This window comes from Hordeum vulgare, chromosome 3H, assembly GCF_904849725.1.
Source record: "Hordeum vulgare subsp. vulgare chromosome 3H, MorexV3_pseudomolecules_assembly, whole genome shotgun sequence".
Classification (NCBI taxonomy): Eukaryota; Viridiplantae; Streptophyta; class Magnoliopsida; order Poales; family Poaceae; genus Hordeum; species Hordeum vulgare.
This window is the reverse complement of record NC_058520.1, coordinates 180313389-180333400: the sequence shown is the minus strand read 5'-3', so window position 1 is coordinate 180333400 and position 20012 is coordinate 180313389.

Sequence of the window (20012 nt, the reverse complement as noted above, 5' to 3'; positions counted from 1 at the left end):
TCAACAACATTCATTTTCTATTCTTTACCATTACAACCACCCTCTTTGTTCTCCAGTGGTCATAATTTCTATGTTACTATTACATGCAGGTCACACAAATCTTCTTCACATTACATTGATCAAGGGGAAAATCCTCACACACTAGCCTGTTGAAAAAACAGTAGTCTTTGAACAATTGTGCTAGCTAGTAGGCACACTGAAGAAATTATGTGTCTCCTATACTCACACGCCGCTCTGCTTAATAGAGTACAAAATTTCTACAAACATAGTCTACATTGACAAAATCCAATTGTGTTTGGATCAAGCCTTTAGCAGATGGTACAATAAACTGAATTTTGAAAGCTTCTAGTGACACGTCACTGAATTTTGATAGCTCCTACTGCTCCTAGTGATAGAATTTTCAGTTGTGTGAAAGTACAACAGTGAAAAAATATGTAGTTTTAGAAATCTTCGAGGATGACCATTGATATGCAACACCTCTCAGATATTGAGTGTATATTCAGTAATTCAAACTGAAATAGGATGTTCTGCACCACCACAATTGTTCGGATGTGCTTGTCAACCTAGCCATGTTTACTACAATGGGCATGTTTTACTTTGACTTTTAGATGAAAAGCTTTACTCGACAATATATGATTTCACCGCATGACTGAAAATATCACTTATTTTTGGAACGCATAACTGAATTATTCAACTTTTTGGCAACGGAAAAGTGGATACTTTCTTGCCAAATGCAAAGCAAAGTGACAGGAAAAAGCTCAACCGAAGCCTCTGATGTGAACAAGCCATTATCATTCAACATTGATACAATCTGCTGATACAAGCATTCGGACTGGTAATGTGCATATCACTTGGCTAAAAAAGAGAAACAATACATATGCTACACGCTACAACCTGCATCCCCAATTCCCCATCATGGAGTAGCAGCTTCTAAAAATTCTGAATTCCTAAGTGTTTCATAAGATAAATGTTTCTCATTTCAAATTAAGTATGTTCCATGAAGTTAGTTTATAGCCCAAACTATATAAGTAAATTGATTGCTTGCAAGGTTGCATTCTAGGCTAAGGTAAACTTTGGAACCCTATCACAAACTCTTTTGAGAAATGGGATGCAATCAAATGCGTGTAACAAATTAAACTTAATAGGTACATTACTGGTATAAAAATATACTCATTCAGAATACGGTTGGATGGGAAAAATCTATAATAGCCTTCCCTTGCCAGGCTAGGAGATGTGTTTCGTACAACAAAATTTTGTGGGCAAGCTAGCATCAGGGGGGCAAGAACAACCTCGTTAGATCAGAAGAGGTGATTCTGCTTGCTCTTTACGTCAAACATATCACGTAAAATAAAAATCGTTCCTAGCCAACCAGCCAAACTTGCACGCAAGGTAAACTCCTCAAAAAAGTCAACCTGAGTTAGTTGTCAATGAAACCAAATGCTCTCTCATATTTTGATTAGTTCTCAAAATAATATTTGCTTCAAGGTCTGTTCTACTTTGTTTTAGCACGTGACCACATCTGGTTTTGGGAGACCCACAAACTGAAATTTTGCTAAAAACAATGTCTACTTATGAAGTGAATAAAAGAACAACTTTGCAATTTGGTGGCAGATAGAGAAACAGGGACGTGAACAAGGGAAACTTGATTTCGTCGGCCTTGTTAGTGATTTGGCTTTCAAGGTGTTACATACCTCTGCTGTAACCATTGTTGGTGGTATTGAATGGCTTGCTGGATGTTCTTGTACTTCCGGCGAACTCGGCGATTCTTCCTCCGGCGAACTCGAAGGCGACATGATGCTTTTCTGGTCCAAGTAGTTCGGGATTTGAAGGATATACTAGTTCAAGCACATAATCTGGTGGAGGATACGACCGAGGACCCTTCCTTCTTATAGGATCCAAGTCCAATCCTGTTCGGTCTCTCCCTTGGTCCGTGTTGGAGAAGAACACAGTCACAAACTTTGAATCAAAATCAGACAGGGGAAGTTAGAGCTTGAGAAGCTTATGACGAAGACACATGATGGTGGCGCATGCTCACAGCTGGCGAACACGGCCGACGGCGAATAGATGATGGTGGCACGTGCTCCCCGCAACCAGCCACACCTCCATCCCGCGAGTGCAGTGGCACCATGCCCGAACCCCTCGAGCCTCCTCCCACCAGTTTCCATTTGAGGCTCCACGCAACCACGACCCGCCTCTAGCCATCAGATCACCAGCTCCCTTCTGCGTCGACCCCACCAGCAGAGCCCCAGCCGTCGACGAGCCACACGTTCCTCCCGTGAGTCCAGCGATGCCGTTCCCGAGCCCCTCAAGCCATCTCCCTTCTGACATCTCCGGCATCCATTGGAGGCTCCACACAGCCGCGACCCACCTCTGGCCACCGAAGCACCGGCTCCCTTCTGCCTCGACCCCGCCAGCGGAGCACCAGCCATCGACAACCTGCGCCCGACCCCGCCAAGGCCTTGCCCCCGACCTGCCCGAGTCTTCCCCTGCTTCACCTCGCCGTGTGGTCACCTCTGCCCCTGCTCCAGCTCACCGCGTGGAGAGAGCTGAGCTGCCGGCCGCGAGCACATGTGGATAAGAAGACGCTGACTGCGGGGAGGGTGTTTCTACAAAAGAGAAAGGTTTTTTAACTAAGAAGGAGTATGGGTTGATTTCTCAGAAACAGAAGTTTTTTTTGTAAAACAACCGCGACAGTGAACGAGTAGAAGCAGTAGCCGCTTTATTATTAGGTAAAGATTTATTTTTAATGGACATGGAAAGTTTCTGAAATTTTTGCATAGTACTTTCATACAAATTATGTATCATTTCCTAAAATTTCACAAATTTTGGAGTTACACAAGTACACTTTTGAATTGAATTGCTACACACTGTTCTGTTTGGACAGATTGCTTCCATAGTTTTGTTATCTACTTATCCTAGAGTTTTCATGGCTTATATTTGTTGATATAAATTATGGAAATGATATTATACAACACCTAATGTTCAAGAGTTATTATGCAACTTTTCTTGTTAGTAAATGAAGTGTTGATTTATTGTTATGTGTACTAACATATCTCACAAGTTCTTTTCAAGTTTTGTGCGGAACAAGTTTTGAGGACTTAGGAGAAACTAGGATATGAGAGGAATTAATGAGATGTAAAAGTTCAAGCTTGGAGATGCCCACGGCTCCCCAAGTCAATATTCCAAGAAGTCTCAAGCATCTAAGCTGGGGGATGCTATAGATCCGACATCTCTTAGTCAACAAGTATCGGTTAGCCTATGTTGATCCTAAGTTTTTATTTGTTCACATGATATGTGCTACTCTTGGAATGTATTTTTGTTTACTTTTCTGTTTCAAATCAATCTCAGATCTAAAAATCTTTATTGAGAGAGAATCCTCACATGGCTACTTAATTGTCTTACTACTCTTTGATCTTCACTTATATATTTTGACAATAGTTTGATGTGTAATTTTGTGCTTCACTTACATCCTAAGAGTAAATTGTGAATGATTGAAATATAATAAATATGAAATTATTAATGTGCTTTATGCTTAATAGTAGTTTCACATTTGGTTTAGAAAGTAAAATCTATTGAAGTTTGACAATCACAATATTGGTCATACAAGCAATTCATGAATGATTAGTATAAGAAAGAGAACTTTCACTTAAACATATATTACCTTGGGCATGTTTTATATTTTGAATATGCATTGAATAATTTCAACCTTCATCAAAATTTTGAAGTTTGACATGGAAGACAACATAATGGTTATGTTTGGATATATTAACATAGAAGTTATATTGTTATGGGTCCTCCAACATGTCATGCTTGTTTAGAACCTTTTGCAAGCAAAAACTTCGTACTAAGTAGAGATACTACTTGTGCATCCAAATCCTTGAGCCATGTTTCTTCCATGACAGTCCACCATACCTACCTATATATGGTATTTTATTGCCACTCCAAGTAAACTTGCATGTGCCACCTCTAAAACCTACAAATAAACATCAATTTTGTGTGCCCATACTACTCATGGAGCAATCGGCGTGGTCAATATCTTCCATGCTAAGCAGTTTATTCTCGTGGTGAGTGTTTATTCACTTGTCATTGTTGGGGAACGTTAAATGGGAAACAAAAAAAATCCTGTGCACACGAAGACCTATCATGGTGATGATCATCTACGAGAGGGAGATCGGATCCACATACCCTTGTAGATTGCTAAGCAGAAGCATTAATAAACGCGATTGATGTAGTGGTACGTCTTCACGATCCGTCCTACGAACCGTCTCACGATTCGTCCCACGATATGTCCCGATCAAGTGCCAAACGGATGGCACCTCCGCGTTCCACACACGTACAGCTCGATGACAATCTCCGCCTTCTTGATCCAGCTAGAGAGACGGGGATGTAGATGAGTTCCCCGGCAGCGTGTCAACTCTCGGGTGGTGGTGGTGATCTATTCCTGCAGGGCTCCGCCCGAGCACCACAAAAAACCGATCTAGAGGAAGAACTAGGAAGTAGAGGTTTAGGGTTGCACGTGGAAAAGTTGTGTGTCAAAAACCCTAAAACCTCTAGTATATATAGGAGTAACCAAGGGGTGGAGCCTTGCCTCCTACTCCAAGTAGGGGGGGTCAGCCGAGCTAGGGAGGAAGGAATCCTCCTCCAATTTGGTTTGGAAGGAGGAGTCCTTTCCTTCCTTCCCACCTCCTCTCTTTTTTTCTTCTTTTTCCTTTGTTGTTCTCTTTGCTGAAATAGTCCTATTGGGCTGGCCTCACCAGCCCACTAAGGGCTGGTGCGATACCCATGGGCCTATTAGGTTCTCTCCGGGTGGGTGGCCCCTCCCGGTAAAACCCCGGAACCCATTCGTCACTCCTGGTACTTTACCGGTAATGCCCGAAATGTTTCCGGAAGCCAAATGCAACAATCCTAGATATCAATCTTCGTCTCTGAACCATTCCGGAACTCCTAATGACGTCCAGGATCTCATCCGAGACTCCGAACAACCTTCGGTCACCAACACATATAACTCAGCTATACCGAAACGACACCAAACCTTAAGTGTGCAGACCGTGCGGGTTCGAGAACTATGCAGACATGACCTGAGACACTCTCCGGTCAATAACCAACAACGGGACCTGGATGTCCATATTGGCTCCCACATATTCTACGAAGATCTCTATCGGTTGAACCTCTATGTCAAGGACTCAGTTAATCCCGTATGTTGTTCCCTTCATCCTTCGGTATGTTACTTGCCCAAGATTCGATCATCGGTATCTCTATACCTAGTTCAATCTCGTTACCGGCAAGTCACTTTACTCGTTCCGTAATAGAAGATCCCGTAACTAAATCCTTAGTTACATTGCTTGCAAGGCTTGTTGTGATGTTGTATTACCGAGTGGGCCCCGAGATACCTCTCCGTCACACGGAGTGACAAATCCCAGTCTTGATCCATGCCAACCCAACAGATACCTTTGGGGATACCTGTAGAGCACATTTATAGTCACCGAGTTACGATGCGACGTTTGATAACACACAAGGTATTCCTCCGGTGTCCAAGAGTTGCATGATATCATGGTCATAGGAACAGATACATTGACATGCAGAAAACAGTAGCAATAAACTGACACGATCATATGCTACATTCATAGTTTGGGTCTTGTCCATCACATCATTCTCCTAATGTTGTGATCCCATTATCAAGTGACAACACTTGTCTATGGCTAGGAAACCTTAACCATCTATGATCAACGAGCTAGTCAACTAGAGGCTTACTAGGGACAATGTTTTGTCTATGTATCCACACATGTATTTGAGTTTCCATGCAATACAATTATAGCATGGATAATAAGCGATTATCGTGAACAATGAAATATAATAATAACCAATTTATTATTGCCTCTAGGGCATATTTCCAATAGTAATTTCACGAGGGAGGCTGGTAAAAATGATGCCTAGTCCTGCATAATACAAAAATAAATAAACAATAACCCTCCTTAGAAAGTTGATTGTTTGGAGGGCACCCGTGGATACTGTTAGACGTGGAATGTGCTTGAATGTTTGAGGGGAAGTAAAATTTCAATTCTATATGAGAACCGCTAATAATGTGATTATCATAGAAGATATTGTAATCCCTTGTCATAATATTGACAGGAAAGACAAACCACCCAAAATATATTCATCTCTGTTTTAAGAAATGAGCTCTAGCACACATAATCCCTATTTCCCTTTGTGAAGGGGCAATCTATTTACTTTTATGTCATTTACTTTCATGTTATTTACTTTTCATGTTGATTCAACTTCTTATTCCAACCTCAATCAATTAGTTCGTAAGCATCATGTGGTGGGGATTGATCCAGACATATATATCCGGTCAAATATATTTGATCATGATTCATTATTGTTGACTATTATCTTTATGATAAGTGCATTGGGAGGCGAAATATTAAGCCACTATCTTTCGATGTGTTCGATAGATGTTATTTGTTCTAAAATTATGCTTTGAGTATTAGAAATCATAGAAGAGTATATGATAATTGGGTATGTGGATCTCTTACTCAGACTTTGCTGAAAATAAGATGCATTGAAATTGTTTGATGACTAAGAACATAGGTTGACAAGTTTCAAGAGAATGCATTGTTTGAACCATGACATGTGAATTGACTACTACTCTACCTTGATATTTTTATAAGAAATAGTTTTTGGTTATGATGCAAGAAAAGTGTTTGAAATTATCATTGATCAAAAGTATACACTATGCTAGCATTTACACTTGATAAATTACTTCTTCTATCATTTACCTACTCGAGGACGAGTAGGAATTAAGCTTGGGGATGATGGTACGTATCCAACGTATCGATAATTTATGAAGCAATCATGCCATATTTACCTATGTTTATAATAATTTTATATGGTTTTGATGCACTTTATATGATTTAATATCTACTAACCCGAACTAATGTTGTTTTCAGCACAGTTACCGTGGTGTTGTTTTTCTGCAGAAAATAAAAGTTCTCGGAATCGCCCGAAACTTTTTGAAGATTTTTTATAGAACAAATAAGAAATAATGGAGTGAAGAACAACCGGAGGGGGGCACCAGGTGTCCCCAAGGCATCAGGGCGCGACCACCCCCTAATGTGAGCCTCATGGCTTAGGGGCACCCTATGGCTTCGTTCAACGTAATTCCAACACTGAAAAATCCTATATATAGAGAAACCCATAGAAATAAACCAAGAACTTCCTCTCTGTCACCACAAGGCTCTTTACTAAAGAAATCTCATCTGAAACCCTTCTAGCACCCTACCGGATGGGGCAATCATCATCCCGGCGGTGTCCATGTCGAAGAGGGACTATTTCACCCTCGGGGTTGTGGGTATGCACCTGTAGCTATGTGTTTGATCTCTCTCTCTCTCTCTATCTTTCTCTCTCGTGTTCTTGATATGACATGATCTTGATGTATCGTGAACTTTGTTAATATAGTTGGATCATTTGGTGTTCTTCCCTTGCTATGTTGATCAGATGAATCGAGCCTTCCCTTGGAGGTTTTGTTATGTCAGATAGAATATTGCATTTGAGATCACTTGATGTATGTATTGCATGTGGATACCTGTGGTGACAATGGGGTGTTCTATTGATTCACTTCATATATGTTTTGGTACTCAACTTGTGGATTCCCGTGGTGACAATGGGGTAATCTATGCATATGGGTTCGTACATGTTCTTGTTCTACTTTCTCCGGTAGAAATCTTGGGGTACTCTTTGAAGTTCTTTATGTTGGATTTAATATGATGAATCTGAAGTTGTTTGATGCATGTCGAATAATCAACCCACGGATACTTGTGGTGATGTTGGAGTATCTAGGTAACATTAGGATTCACTGATGCATATCACAGGTGTTATTCTAATACGAACTCTAGTGTTGTTTGTGACGCTTATGGAATAGCTCAATAGATTGTTCGAAAAGAATAACTTTTAGGTGGTTCTTCTACCTACAATAATTACATATTATGCTCTCCACTAGATATGAACTTTGGAGTGATTCTTTGTTGCACGTCGAGGGGTGATCATATGATTTCATTATGTTAGCATTGTTGAGAGATTGCACTTGTGAAAGTATGAACCCTAGGCCTTATTTACGAACATTAATATAAAGTTTTGCTTGATGTTTACTACTCATTATCTTGCTGTTTCTATACTTTTAGATTACAAAAACCTATATCTAGTATCTATATTGCACTTGTATCACCATATCTTCGCCGAACTAGTGCACCTATACAATTTGCCATTGTATTGGGTGTGTTGGGGACACAAGAGGTTTCTTGTATTCGATTGCAAGGTTGTTTGAGAGAGACCATCTTCATCCTAGACCTCCCATGGATTGAACCTTAGGCCATCTACTTGAGGGAAAGTTTTTGTTGTCCTACAAAACTATGCACTTGGAGGCCCAATAACGTATACAAGAATAAAGTTGTGTTGTAGACATCAGGAATCTACATGGAGATGGTAAAGATATGGCAGCAGGAGTGGTTTTATATCACTAAGCCCCACACTAAGAAACTAGCCACCCTTCCACCCTTCAGAGGGTTGTCTATGAGGAAGTTGAATGATTGCAATCCCTGGCAATGGTGCCAGAACATTGCTTGATGTCAACTGTTCTTCTCCTTTGCAACGGCACCAGAAGAATGCTACTAGCAATCACCGGCAACAAAACTAGAAGAATGTTGTTGATGGCCCACCAGCGCGTGGGTTCGCAGCAGTTTTCGAGGGTAGAGTATTCGACCCAAATTTGTTGATCGCCAAACAGGAGGTGAGAGAATACTCTCGAGTATTAGCAGTTGAATGTGTCATATTCAACCACACCTGAAAGATTAGTATCTGCAAGCAACGTAGTAACAGCAAAGTAGCGAGTAACGGCAGTGTATCGAGCAACGGTAGTGACAGCAGTAGCAAGTAGAAACAGTAGCAAGCGACAGTAGTAGCAACAGTAGCAGCAGAGCAAGACAAGTAACAGCAGTAGAAACAATAGCAGCAGCAGAGCAAGACAAGTAACAGCAGTAGCAACAATAGTAGCAGCAGCAGTAGAGGAAGACAAGTAACAGCAGTAGTAGGACAAACTCGTAGGCAATGGGTCGGTGATTTGTTTGTATGATATTCATCATGCAACAGCTATAACACGGAGAGATATGGGGCTAGCTCCTGTTCGTCAATGTGATGTAGGCATGCATTTCCATGTGTCGTCATACGTGCTTAGAGAAAAGAACTTGCATGACATCTATTGTCCATCCCTCCCGTGGCAGCGGGGTCCAAAAGGAAACTACGGGATATTAAGGTTCTCCTTTTAATAAAGAACCGGACCAACGCATTAGCACTTGGTGAACACATGAACTCCTCAAACTATGGTCATCACCGGGAGTGATTCCGGTTATTGTCACTCCGGGGTTGCCGGATCATAACACATAGTAGGTAACTACAACTTGCAAGATCGGATCTAAAACACACATATATTGGTGACAACATAATAATTTCAGATCTGAAATCATGGCACTCGGGCCCTAGTAACAAGCATTAAGCATGGCAAAGTAATAGCAACATCAATCTCGGAACATAGTGGATACTAGGGATCAATCCCCATCGACACTAACTCGATTACATGATAGATCTCATACTACTCATCACCGCCCAGCGAGCCTACGAATAGATTACTCACGAACGACGAAGAGCTTCATGGAATTGGAGAGGGAAGAAGGTTGATGATGACGATGGCGACGATTTCCCCTCTCTGGAGCACAAGACGGACTCCAGATCTGCCGTCCAAATGAAGACCAGGTGGTGGCGGCGCCTCCGTATCGCAAACGCGGCGAAAACTTCTCTTTTTTATTTTTTCTGGGATGAAAGGGATCTTATAGACCTGAGATTGGGGGGCGGCAGAGCCGTGTGGGCCCCGTAGCCTGCCCACCGCCACCAGAGGGGTGGTGGCGGAGCCAGGGCTTGTGGCCCATTGGCCCACCCCCTCAGGTGGAACTTGGCGCATATATTTTTTATATTTTCCAAAACTGCGCCCCGTAAATTTTCAGGACGTTTGGAGAACTTTGATTTCTGCACAAAAATAACACCAAGGCAATTCTGCTGAAAACAGCGTCAGTCCAGGTTAGTTCCATTCAAATCATGCAAATTAGAGTCCAAAACAAGGGCAAAAGAGTTTGGAAAAGTAGATACGATGGAGACGTATCAACTCCCCCAAGCTTAAAACCTTGCTTGTCCTCAAGCAACTCACTTGACAAACTGAGAGAGAAAGAAAAACTTTGACAAACTCTGTTTGATCTTGTTGTTGCAACTATGTCTAACTCATAACTAGAATTTTAGCAATATCACAAGTTAACCACATAAGGAAATGACACAAAGGTCTCACGGTAAACTAATATCAATGGCATAATCAGCTAACGAGCAAATAATAATGTGTTTCAAATACCAACACTTCAATCAAAACAAGCATGAAGCAATATGAATAGATGGTATCTCGCTAGCTCTTTTTGAGACCGCAAAACATAAATGCAGAGCACTTTCAAAGATCTAGGGCTGACTAAACATTGTAATTCATAGCAACGAAGATCCAGTCATAGTCATACTCAATATCAATCAAAAGCAAAGCATAAAAATGACAGAGGTGCTCTCTAATTGGTGCTTATATAAGAGGAGGATGACTCAATAGGAAAATAAATAGACATGCCCTTCACAGAGGGAAGCATTGATTTGCAGAGGTGCTAGAGCTCAAGCTTTGAAAACAGAGATAATAATTTTGGGTGGCATGCTTTCATTGTCAACGCAATGACCAAGAGTTCTCAATATCTTCCATGCTACTCATGCTATAGGCGGTTCCCAAACAGAAAAGTAAAGTTTTAACTCCCCCACCACCAATCAATCACACTCCACGACTAGTCGAATCCTCGGGTACCGTCCATACTAACATCAATCCAGGGGGAGTCTTGTTTTACAGTTATGTTTTTGATTTAAGCGTGGAACTGGGCATTCCAATGACCGGCCCCTTTCTCGTGAATGACTGTGAATAAACACATGTCGAGGATAACACTCCTAGCATGGAAGATACCAATAGCCCCCTGTCACCACATGAGCGGTTTGGGCATGTAAAACAGATTATTTCTTGAAGGTTTAGAGAGTGGCACATGCAAATTTACTTGGAACGGCAGGTAGATACCGCAAATAGATAGGTATGGTAGACTCTCATGGAAAAACTTTTGGGTTTATGGAAGTGGATGCACAAGTAGCATTCCCGCTTAGTACAAGTGAAGGCTAGCAAAAGACTGGGAAGCAACCAACTAGAGAGCGACAACAGTCATCAAGATGCAATGAGTTTGACTAACATTAAATGCAAGCATGAACAGGATATAAATCACCATGAACACGAACATCATAGAGGCTATGTTGATTTTGTTTCAACTACATGCATGAAAATGCGCCAAGTCAAGCCACTTGCAACATTCAAAGGAGAATACCATCCTATCATACTACATCATAGTCATCTCAAAATCTATGTTGGTATTCAAGACAAACCATTATAAGCTCTCAGCTAAATAAGCATGGTATCAGAAACTATGATCTCTAAGTTGTCATTGCAAACATGGTTCTCTCACAACAAAGCTAAATCTGGGTCAACAAGCTAGTCATATTTACAAAAACAAAATAGGTAGAGTTCATACCAGCTTTTTAGTCTCAGTCACTTCATCATATATCATCATTGTTGCCTTTCATTTGCACGATCGAACGATGTGAACAATAATAAGCACATTGGACTAAGCTGAATCTGCAGGCAAACACAAAGGAGAAGACAAAGTAATATGGCTCTTTGAAAGCTAAACAGGTAAGCATGCAAGAACCAATAAACATTGTAACCAATATCTTCTACCTTGACACAAAGAAAAAGAAAACTATTTACATGGGAAAGCTCCCAACAAGCAAAAGAAGAAAGAAACATCTTTTTGGGTTTTCTCAAAAGGACACAAAACAAGAAAACAAGAAGACGAAAATAAACTAGCATGGATAATACAGTGGCAAAGTGTAAACACCGGCTAACAGAGTGAAAGCATAAGCATGAATGTAAAGTCGGTGAGAACACGTACTCCCCCAAGCTTAGGCTTTTGGCCTAGCTTGGTCTACTCCCAAGGATGATCCTGGCGAAACCCAAAATCATAATGGGTGTTATATGGGATCACTGCAGCCACTGCCTGAATAGATGCCTCACGAAGTCGAGCAGCAGTCGCCTCCCTCTCATACTCCTCTGCTTCTCCTATGGTAATGTAGTATCTTCGTTTTACCTGAAAGTCAAAGAAAGCAGGAGCGGGAAGGGTAATATGGAAAACACGCTGCTGGTTAAATATCAAGTGGTATAGGAGGGATCCATGATCTCTCTCAAGGAACTGATAGCGTGTTAGAGCGACACGACCAAGGTAGGCTGTACGGAGAGGAGTGTCTTCTGGACAGATGGATACTCCAAGAAAATTTGCTAAGCGTGTAGCATAAACTCCACCAAAGAAATCTCCATCACTGGCATTTTTATTCAGCCTCCTTGCTATTATAGCCCCCATACTGAAGCTCCTGTCACCTGTTACTGCGCTCTTGAGGATACTAAGGTCGGAAGCGCATAGGTGACAATGTGCACCCTTACTGTTAATGCACCTACCTATGAAGAGGGCAAGGTAGTGCAAGGCAGGGAAATGGATGCTTCCTATGGTGGCTTGCGTGATATCTCTGGTTTCTCCAAGAGTTATACTGGAGACAAAGTCTCTGACCGAAGACTTAGGAGGATCATTAATACTACCCCCATCGGTATCTTGCAAATCCTACTGAAATCCTCCAAGTCCACGGTATAGGATTTATCATATAGATCAAACAGTATGGATGAGTCACGGCCAAATGAAAATTTAAATCTACGCACGAAAGAGGCAGTGAGCATGGCATACTGTTCACATTTATCTAAGAGGAATTCTTCTAACCTGGCATTGCGGACAATTGCATCAAACTCATCCTTGAAACCTGCTTCGATCATGAACTCATCGGAAGGCCATTCACATGGTTGTACCGGTGTGTCCCTTAGTTGAAAATGTTCGGGCTCACGAAAAGAGAGACAAGGACCATTCTTACTTGAGGAACCACCATGAAACTCCCTCCCGAACATAATTTCCTTTTGCTGAAATTTTTTAAGTTCAAGAGAAAAGTGAATAAAGACCCACCACACCTTGTAGTAACTACTCCCACTAGTGCCTAGAGACCGTATCACGCGCTAAATCTACTTGGGACCAGCTAAAGTCAACATTTCTAGCTCAAGAACAGGGTCACCAAGGTAGCAAGAATTCACGAAGGATAAAGCACTAGAGCAAAAACTAATTGGACCAATGGAGGAGTCACTTACCAAGGAGTAATTTCCCAAAAACGGTTCGGAGAATGGTGCTTTAAGCAAGGAGATAGAAAATCACAGCCAAATGAGCAACAACACGGGTTTGAGCTGCGAAAGAATTTTTTTCTGGAGGTGGAAGAAGAGGCTGAGAGCTGGAATGAGTGGAGGGGGTACCTGTGGGCCCCACAAGCTTGCACCCCGCCACCAGGGGGTAGGTGGCGGTGGCAGGCCTTGTGGCCCACTGGTCAGGGGGCCAGGCCAGCTCTGAGGCCCAGAAATTTTCAAAAAATCCAGAAAAAATCATACTAAATTTTCAGGACCATCGGAGAACTTTTATTTTTGAGGTATTTTTCTCTGGGACGCTAAAACAGAAAACAGGAAAAACTAAACTAATTCTATCATTTTTCTTCTAAGCAAAAGAAAATGGAAGCTTTAAAACAGAGGTATGTGACTCTTTGATTCATCCATTTCATGGTCATCGAAAGAAATCCGTCAATGGGGTTGATCAAGTCCTCATTATAAAACCTTCTCGAATCACAGGAGAGAACGGAGAATTTTCTAATAGCCACTAAGTCACCTCAATGGGGATATGTATCTCCCCAACAAGCAAATCATACTTCATCTTGACACGAGGAATAGGGCATTCAAAGCTCCCAATGAGAATCGATGAAGTCTTTTCGATAGCATTGATGCAATGTACTGGATATTGTTTCTTCGGAAAGTGCACGGTGTGCTCATTACCGTTGACATGGAAAGTGACATTGCCTTTGTTGCAATCTATAACAGCCCCTGCAGTGTTGAAAAAGGGTATTCCGAGGATGACTGCCATGGCATCATCCTCGGGAATATCCAAGATAACAAAGTGTGTTAAGATAGTGGTGTTAGCAACCACAACAGGCACATCCTCGCAAATGCCGATAGGGAAAGTAGTTGATTCGTCGGCCATTTGCAGAGAAATTTTAGTGGGTGTCAACTTATCCAACTCAAGTCTACGATAAAGAGAAAGCGACATAACACTAACACCGGCTCCAAGGTCACGTAAGGCAGTTCTTACGTAGTTTCCTTTAATGGAGCAAGGTATAGTGGGCACTCCGGGATCACCAAGTTTCTTAGTAGTTCCACCTTTAAAAGTGTAGTTGGCAAGCATGGTGGAGATCTCAAGATCTGGTATATTCCGTTTATTAGTCACGATATCTTTCATGTACTTGGCATACGGAGACATCTTGAGCATATCAGTTAACCGCATCTGCAGAAAGATGGGTCTTATCATCTCAATGAAGCGCTCAAAATCCTCATCATCCTTTTTCTTGGATGGCTTAGGAGGAAAGGGCATAGGTCTCTGAACCCATGGCTCTCTTTCTTTACCATGCTTCCTAGCAGTGAAGTCATTCTTATCGTACTTCTTAGGTTGTGGCTTATCAGGATTAACCGTAAGTTCAATCTCCACATCCTCATCATGGCTAGGTTGAGCATTATTATGAACATCACTGTCCATATTGTCACCAGGTTCATGTTCATCACCAGATTGTGTTTCTGCATCAGACACAGAAATATCATTAGATTCTTCAGGTGTGATAGTATTTGGTGAACTGGCGTGCAGGTTTCTATCATCCTTCTTCTTCTCCTTAGGATGACTAGGTGTATCAGCATTGATTCCTTTAGAATCTTGATCAATTCTCTTAGGATGACCTTCAGGATACAAAGGTTCCTGAGTCATTTTGCCTCCTCTAGTAATGACTCTGACAGAGTTGTCATTTAGTTCATTGAGTAGGTCATTCTGAGCTTTAAGTACTTGTTCTACCTGAGTAGTAATCATAGAGGCATGTTTACTCAGAAGCTTCAGATCATTGACATTTTTGTCTACACAAGCACTTAAATGGCTAAGCATCTGAGTACTTTGTTCCAAATGTCTGCTAACATAATCATTGAAACTCTGTTGTTTGGAAACAAAGTTGTCAAATTCATCAAAGCATAGGCTAGCAGGTTTATCAAAAGGAATATCACTCTCATCAAACCTACGCAGAGAATTCACTTCTACTACCTGTATCGGGTTATCAAGACCATGGATCTCTTCGATAGGTGGTAGATTTTTGACATCTTCAGATCTAATGCATTTCTCTTGCATAGATTTCTTGGCTTCTTGCATATCTTCGGGACTGAGGAATAGAATACCTCTCTTCTTCGAAGTTGGCTTAGGAGGTGGTTCAGGAATAGTCCAAGCATTATCGTTGATCAACATGTTATTCAGTAGAGTCTCAGCTTGTTCTACAGTTCGTTCCCTAAAAACACAACCGACACAACTATCTAGGTGGTCTCTAGAGGCATCGGTAAGTCCGTTATAGAGGATATCAAGTATCTCATTCTTCTTAAGAGGGTGATCAGGCAAAGCATTCTGTAGCTGGACGAGCCTCCCCCAAGCTTGTGGAAGACTCTCTTCTTGGAGTTGAGCAAAGTTGTATATTTCCTGCAAGGCAGCTTGCTTCTTATGGGCAGGGAAATATTTCTTACAAAAGTAATAGACCATCTCCTGGGGACTACGCACACATCCAGGAGCAAGAGAGGTGAACCAGGCTTTAGCGTCATCCTTTAGAGAGAAAGGAAATAGCTTAAGGATATAGTAGTGGCGGATCTTCTCCTCATTAGTGAAAAGGTTGGCTATTTCGTGTAGTTTGGCAAGATGGGCTATGACCGTCTCAGACTCATAACCATGAAAAGGATCAGATTCGACTAGAGAGATTATCTCAGGGTCGATAGAGAATTCATAATCCTTATCAGTGATAAAGATAGGTGAAGTGGCAAACTTCGGGTCATATTTCATCCTAGCTTCTCGAGATTTTTCCTTCCACTTGAGAAGTAATTTCTCAGCGTCATAGGCATCCTTACACGCAAGAAAATCCTCAGCTATCTCTCCCTCCATAACGTAACCCTCAGGTATATCAGGCAATTCATATCTAGGAGAGCTAGATCTAGCAGTAGCAAAAGCAGGTTCTATCTCAATAGTATCGGCAGTATCAGAAGCATCACGAGCATTGGCAGTAACTCTAGCAATATGAGCATCAAGGAACACTCCTAGTGGAACATCAGGCAAAATAGTATCTCTAGCAGTATCAAGCATAGCATCATCAGGAAAAATAGCATCTCTAGCAACATCAGGCAAAGCAGTATCAGGCATAGCATCTCTAGCAGTATCAAGCATAGTATCATCAAGCATAGCATCTCTAGCAGTATCAACCATAGCATCATCAAGCATAGTATCAGGCATAGTATCAAGCACAACATCTCTAGTAGTAGCATCATAAGCATCATCAAGCACAGACGACATATCAAGATTTCTAGCTGGAGGTGATGTCGCAAACTTACTCATAACTGAAGGTGAATCAAGTGCACAGCTAGACGGCAATTCCTTACCTCCCCTCGTAGTTGAGGGCAAGACTTTGGTCTTCGGATCCTTCATATTCTTGATAGTGATCAGCAGATATAAATCCCAAGTGACTCAGAGAATATAGCAATACCTCCCCGGCAACGGCGCCAGAAAAATGCTGATTGCAATCCTTGGGAAAGGTTCCAGAACAATGCTTGATGTCAACTGTTCTTCTCCTTTGCAACGGCACCAGAAGAATGCTGCTAGCACTCCCCGGGAATGAAACTAGAAGAATGTTGTTGATGGCCCACCAGCGCGTGGGTTCGCAGCAGTTTTCGAGGGTAGAGTATTCGACCCAAATTTGTTGATCGCCGAACAGGAGGTGAGAGAATACTATCGAGTATTAGCAGCTGAATGTGTCAGATTCAACCACACCTGAAAGATTAGTATCTGCAAGCAACGTCGTAACAGCAAAGTAGCGAGTAACGGCAGTATATCGAGCAACGGTAGTGACAACAGTAGCAAGTAGCAACACTAGCAAGCGACAGTAGTAGCAATAGTAGCAGCAGAGCAAGACAAGTAACAGCAGTAGCAACAGTAGTAGCAGCAGCAGAGCAAGACAAGTAACAGCAGTAGCAACAGTAGTAGCAGCAGCAGCAAAGCAAGACAAGTAACAGCAGTAGTAGGACAAACTCGTAGGCAATGGGTCGGTGATTTGTTTGGATGATATTCATCATGCAACAACTATAACACGGAGAGATATGTGGCTAGCTCCTGTTCGTCAATGTGATGTAGGCATGCATTCCATGTGTCATCATACGTGCTTAGGGAAAAGAACTTGCATGACATCTATTGTCCATCCCTCCCGTGGCAGCGGGATCCAAAAGAAAACTACGGGATATTAAGGTTCTCCTTTTGATAAAGAACCGTACCAACGCATTAGCACTTGGTGAACACATGAACTCCTCAAACTATGGTCATCACCGAGAGTGGTTCCAGTTATTGTCACTCCGGGGTTGCCGGATCATAACACATAGTAGGTAACTACAACTTGCAAGATCGGATCTAAAACACACATATATTGGTGACAACATAATAATTTCAGATCTGAAATCATGGCACTCGGGCCCTAGTGACAAGCATTAAGCATGGCAAAGTAATAGTAACATCAATCTCGGAACATAGTGGATACTAGGGATCAATCCCCATCAAAACTAACTCGATTACATGATAGATCTGATCCTACTCATCACCGCCCAGCGAGCCTACGAATAGATTACTCACAAACGACGAAGAGCTTCATGGAATTGGATAGGGAAGAAGGTTGATGATGATGATGACGATGATTTCCCCTTTCCGGAGCCCAAGACGGACTCCAGATCTGCCCTCCAGATGAAGAACAGGTGGTGGCGGCGCCTCCGTATCGCAAACGCGGCGAAAACTTCTCTTTTTTAATTTTTTTGGGACGAAAAGGATCTTATAGACCTGAGATTGGGGTCAGCAGAGCCGTGTGGGCCCCACAAGCCTGCCCACCGCCACCAGGGGGTGGTGCCGGAGCCAGGGCTTGTGGCCCATTGGCCCACCCCCTGAGGTGGAACTTGGCGCAGATATTTTTTATATTTTCCAAAACTGCTCCCCGTAAGTTTTCAGGACGTTTGGAGAACTTTGATTTCTGCACAAAAATAACACCAAGGCAATTCTACTGAAAACAGCATCAGTCCAGGTTAGTTCCATTCAAATCATGAAAATTAGAGTCCAAAACAAGGGCAAAAGAGTTTTTAAAAGTAGATACGATGGAGACGCATCATTGAACAATCAGCATCCATAGAGGGTGGAGTGGGCTGAAGCCGAGGATATCTCCATCCTCGAGTTGAAGATCCACAAGCTTGGGACCCACGCGAGCAGGTGGACATCATAGACGTGATGCTGCACTGTGTCATTCTGCCGCTCCAACTTCATGCTAGCCTGATGTGGCTTTACAAGCCCGAGGATCCACAAATGGTTCACTATTTCTTCCACACCAACATGGACATCATGTGGACATCCCTCTTCAAGACGAAAGTTACCAAGTACCCCTTGGACGGGCCCAACAATGGTTACTCGAAGGAGCATGCTCCAAAGCAGGTAAGACTTTCTTCCACTGGCCCTCTATGCGTGAGGATGGTTTTTCATAAATGTGATATTTCTCTTTTTGTGCAAAAGTCGATTGATCAGGCAGTAAATGTAAACTGTCGTGTCCCTCTGCCCAACGATGTCATCTCCCCTGAACTCCAGGTGCTTCTGATTGAGGTGCCTCCAAAGGGCACGACCAAGGCAAAATGGGAGCTGGGGAGAAAGAGGAAGAAGACTGAAGGTCTTCAAATCAAGGAACTCTCAAATTCCAAGTCCGAGGACCTCAATATTGGCTCCTCGGATGAAGGAGTGATAACTGACAAGTATAGGGGACGCAATCGTCTTCACGGGTAGTATTTCACCCTAAATTATTGATTCGACACAAGCAGAGCGAAAGATTATTTATTGGTCGTAACAATTGAGTTGTCAATTCAACTACACCCGGGATATCTCTCTGTAGCAAGGATTTAATAGCACAATAAATGATAGTAGTAACAGTACCAGTGGATAGCAGCAATTTTGGTAACAGTAGTAGAAGTGGGAACAGTAGAAGCTGAGTAGCAAGTGTGATAGAAGGAACACTAGTAACTTAGAAAGATTGAGTATATGTAAAGTGTAGGCACGTGGATCAGTGATGGATAATGATTCAGATGGCATTGATCATGTAACAGTTACACATTAGGGCGACACTAAACTAGCTCCAATTCATAAATATAATGTGGGCATGTATTCCGTATATAGTCATACGTGCTTGCGATAAGAACTTGCATGTCATCTTTTGTCCTATCCTCCCGTGGGAGTGGGGTCCTATTGGAAACTAAGGGATATTAAGGCCTCCATTTAATAGAGAACCAAAACAAATAATTAACACATGGTGAATACATGAACTCCTCAAACTACAACAATCACCAGAAATAATCCCAATTATTGTCACCTTGGGGTATGCGGATCAAGATATATAATAGGTAAGTACAACTTGCAAGATAGGATCCAAATAATTCTCATATTCATGAAAACATAAATAGGTTCAGATCTGAAATCATGGCACTCGAGCTAGAATTAAAAGTATTAGGCATAGCAAATTCATACTAACATCAATCTCAGAACATAGTGGACACTAGGGATCAAGCCTTATCAAACTTAGCTCGATTACAT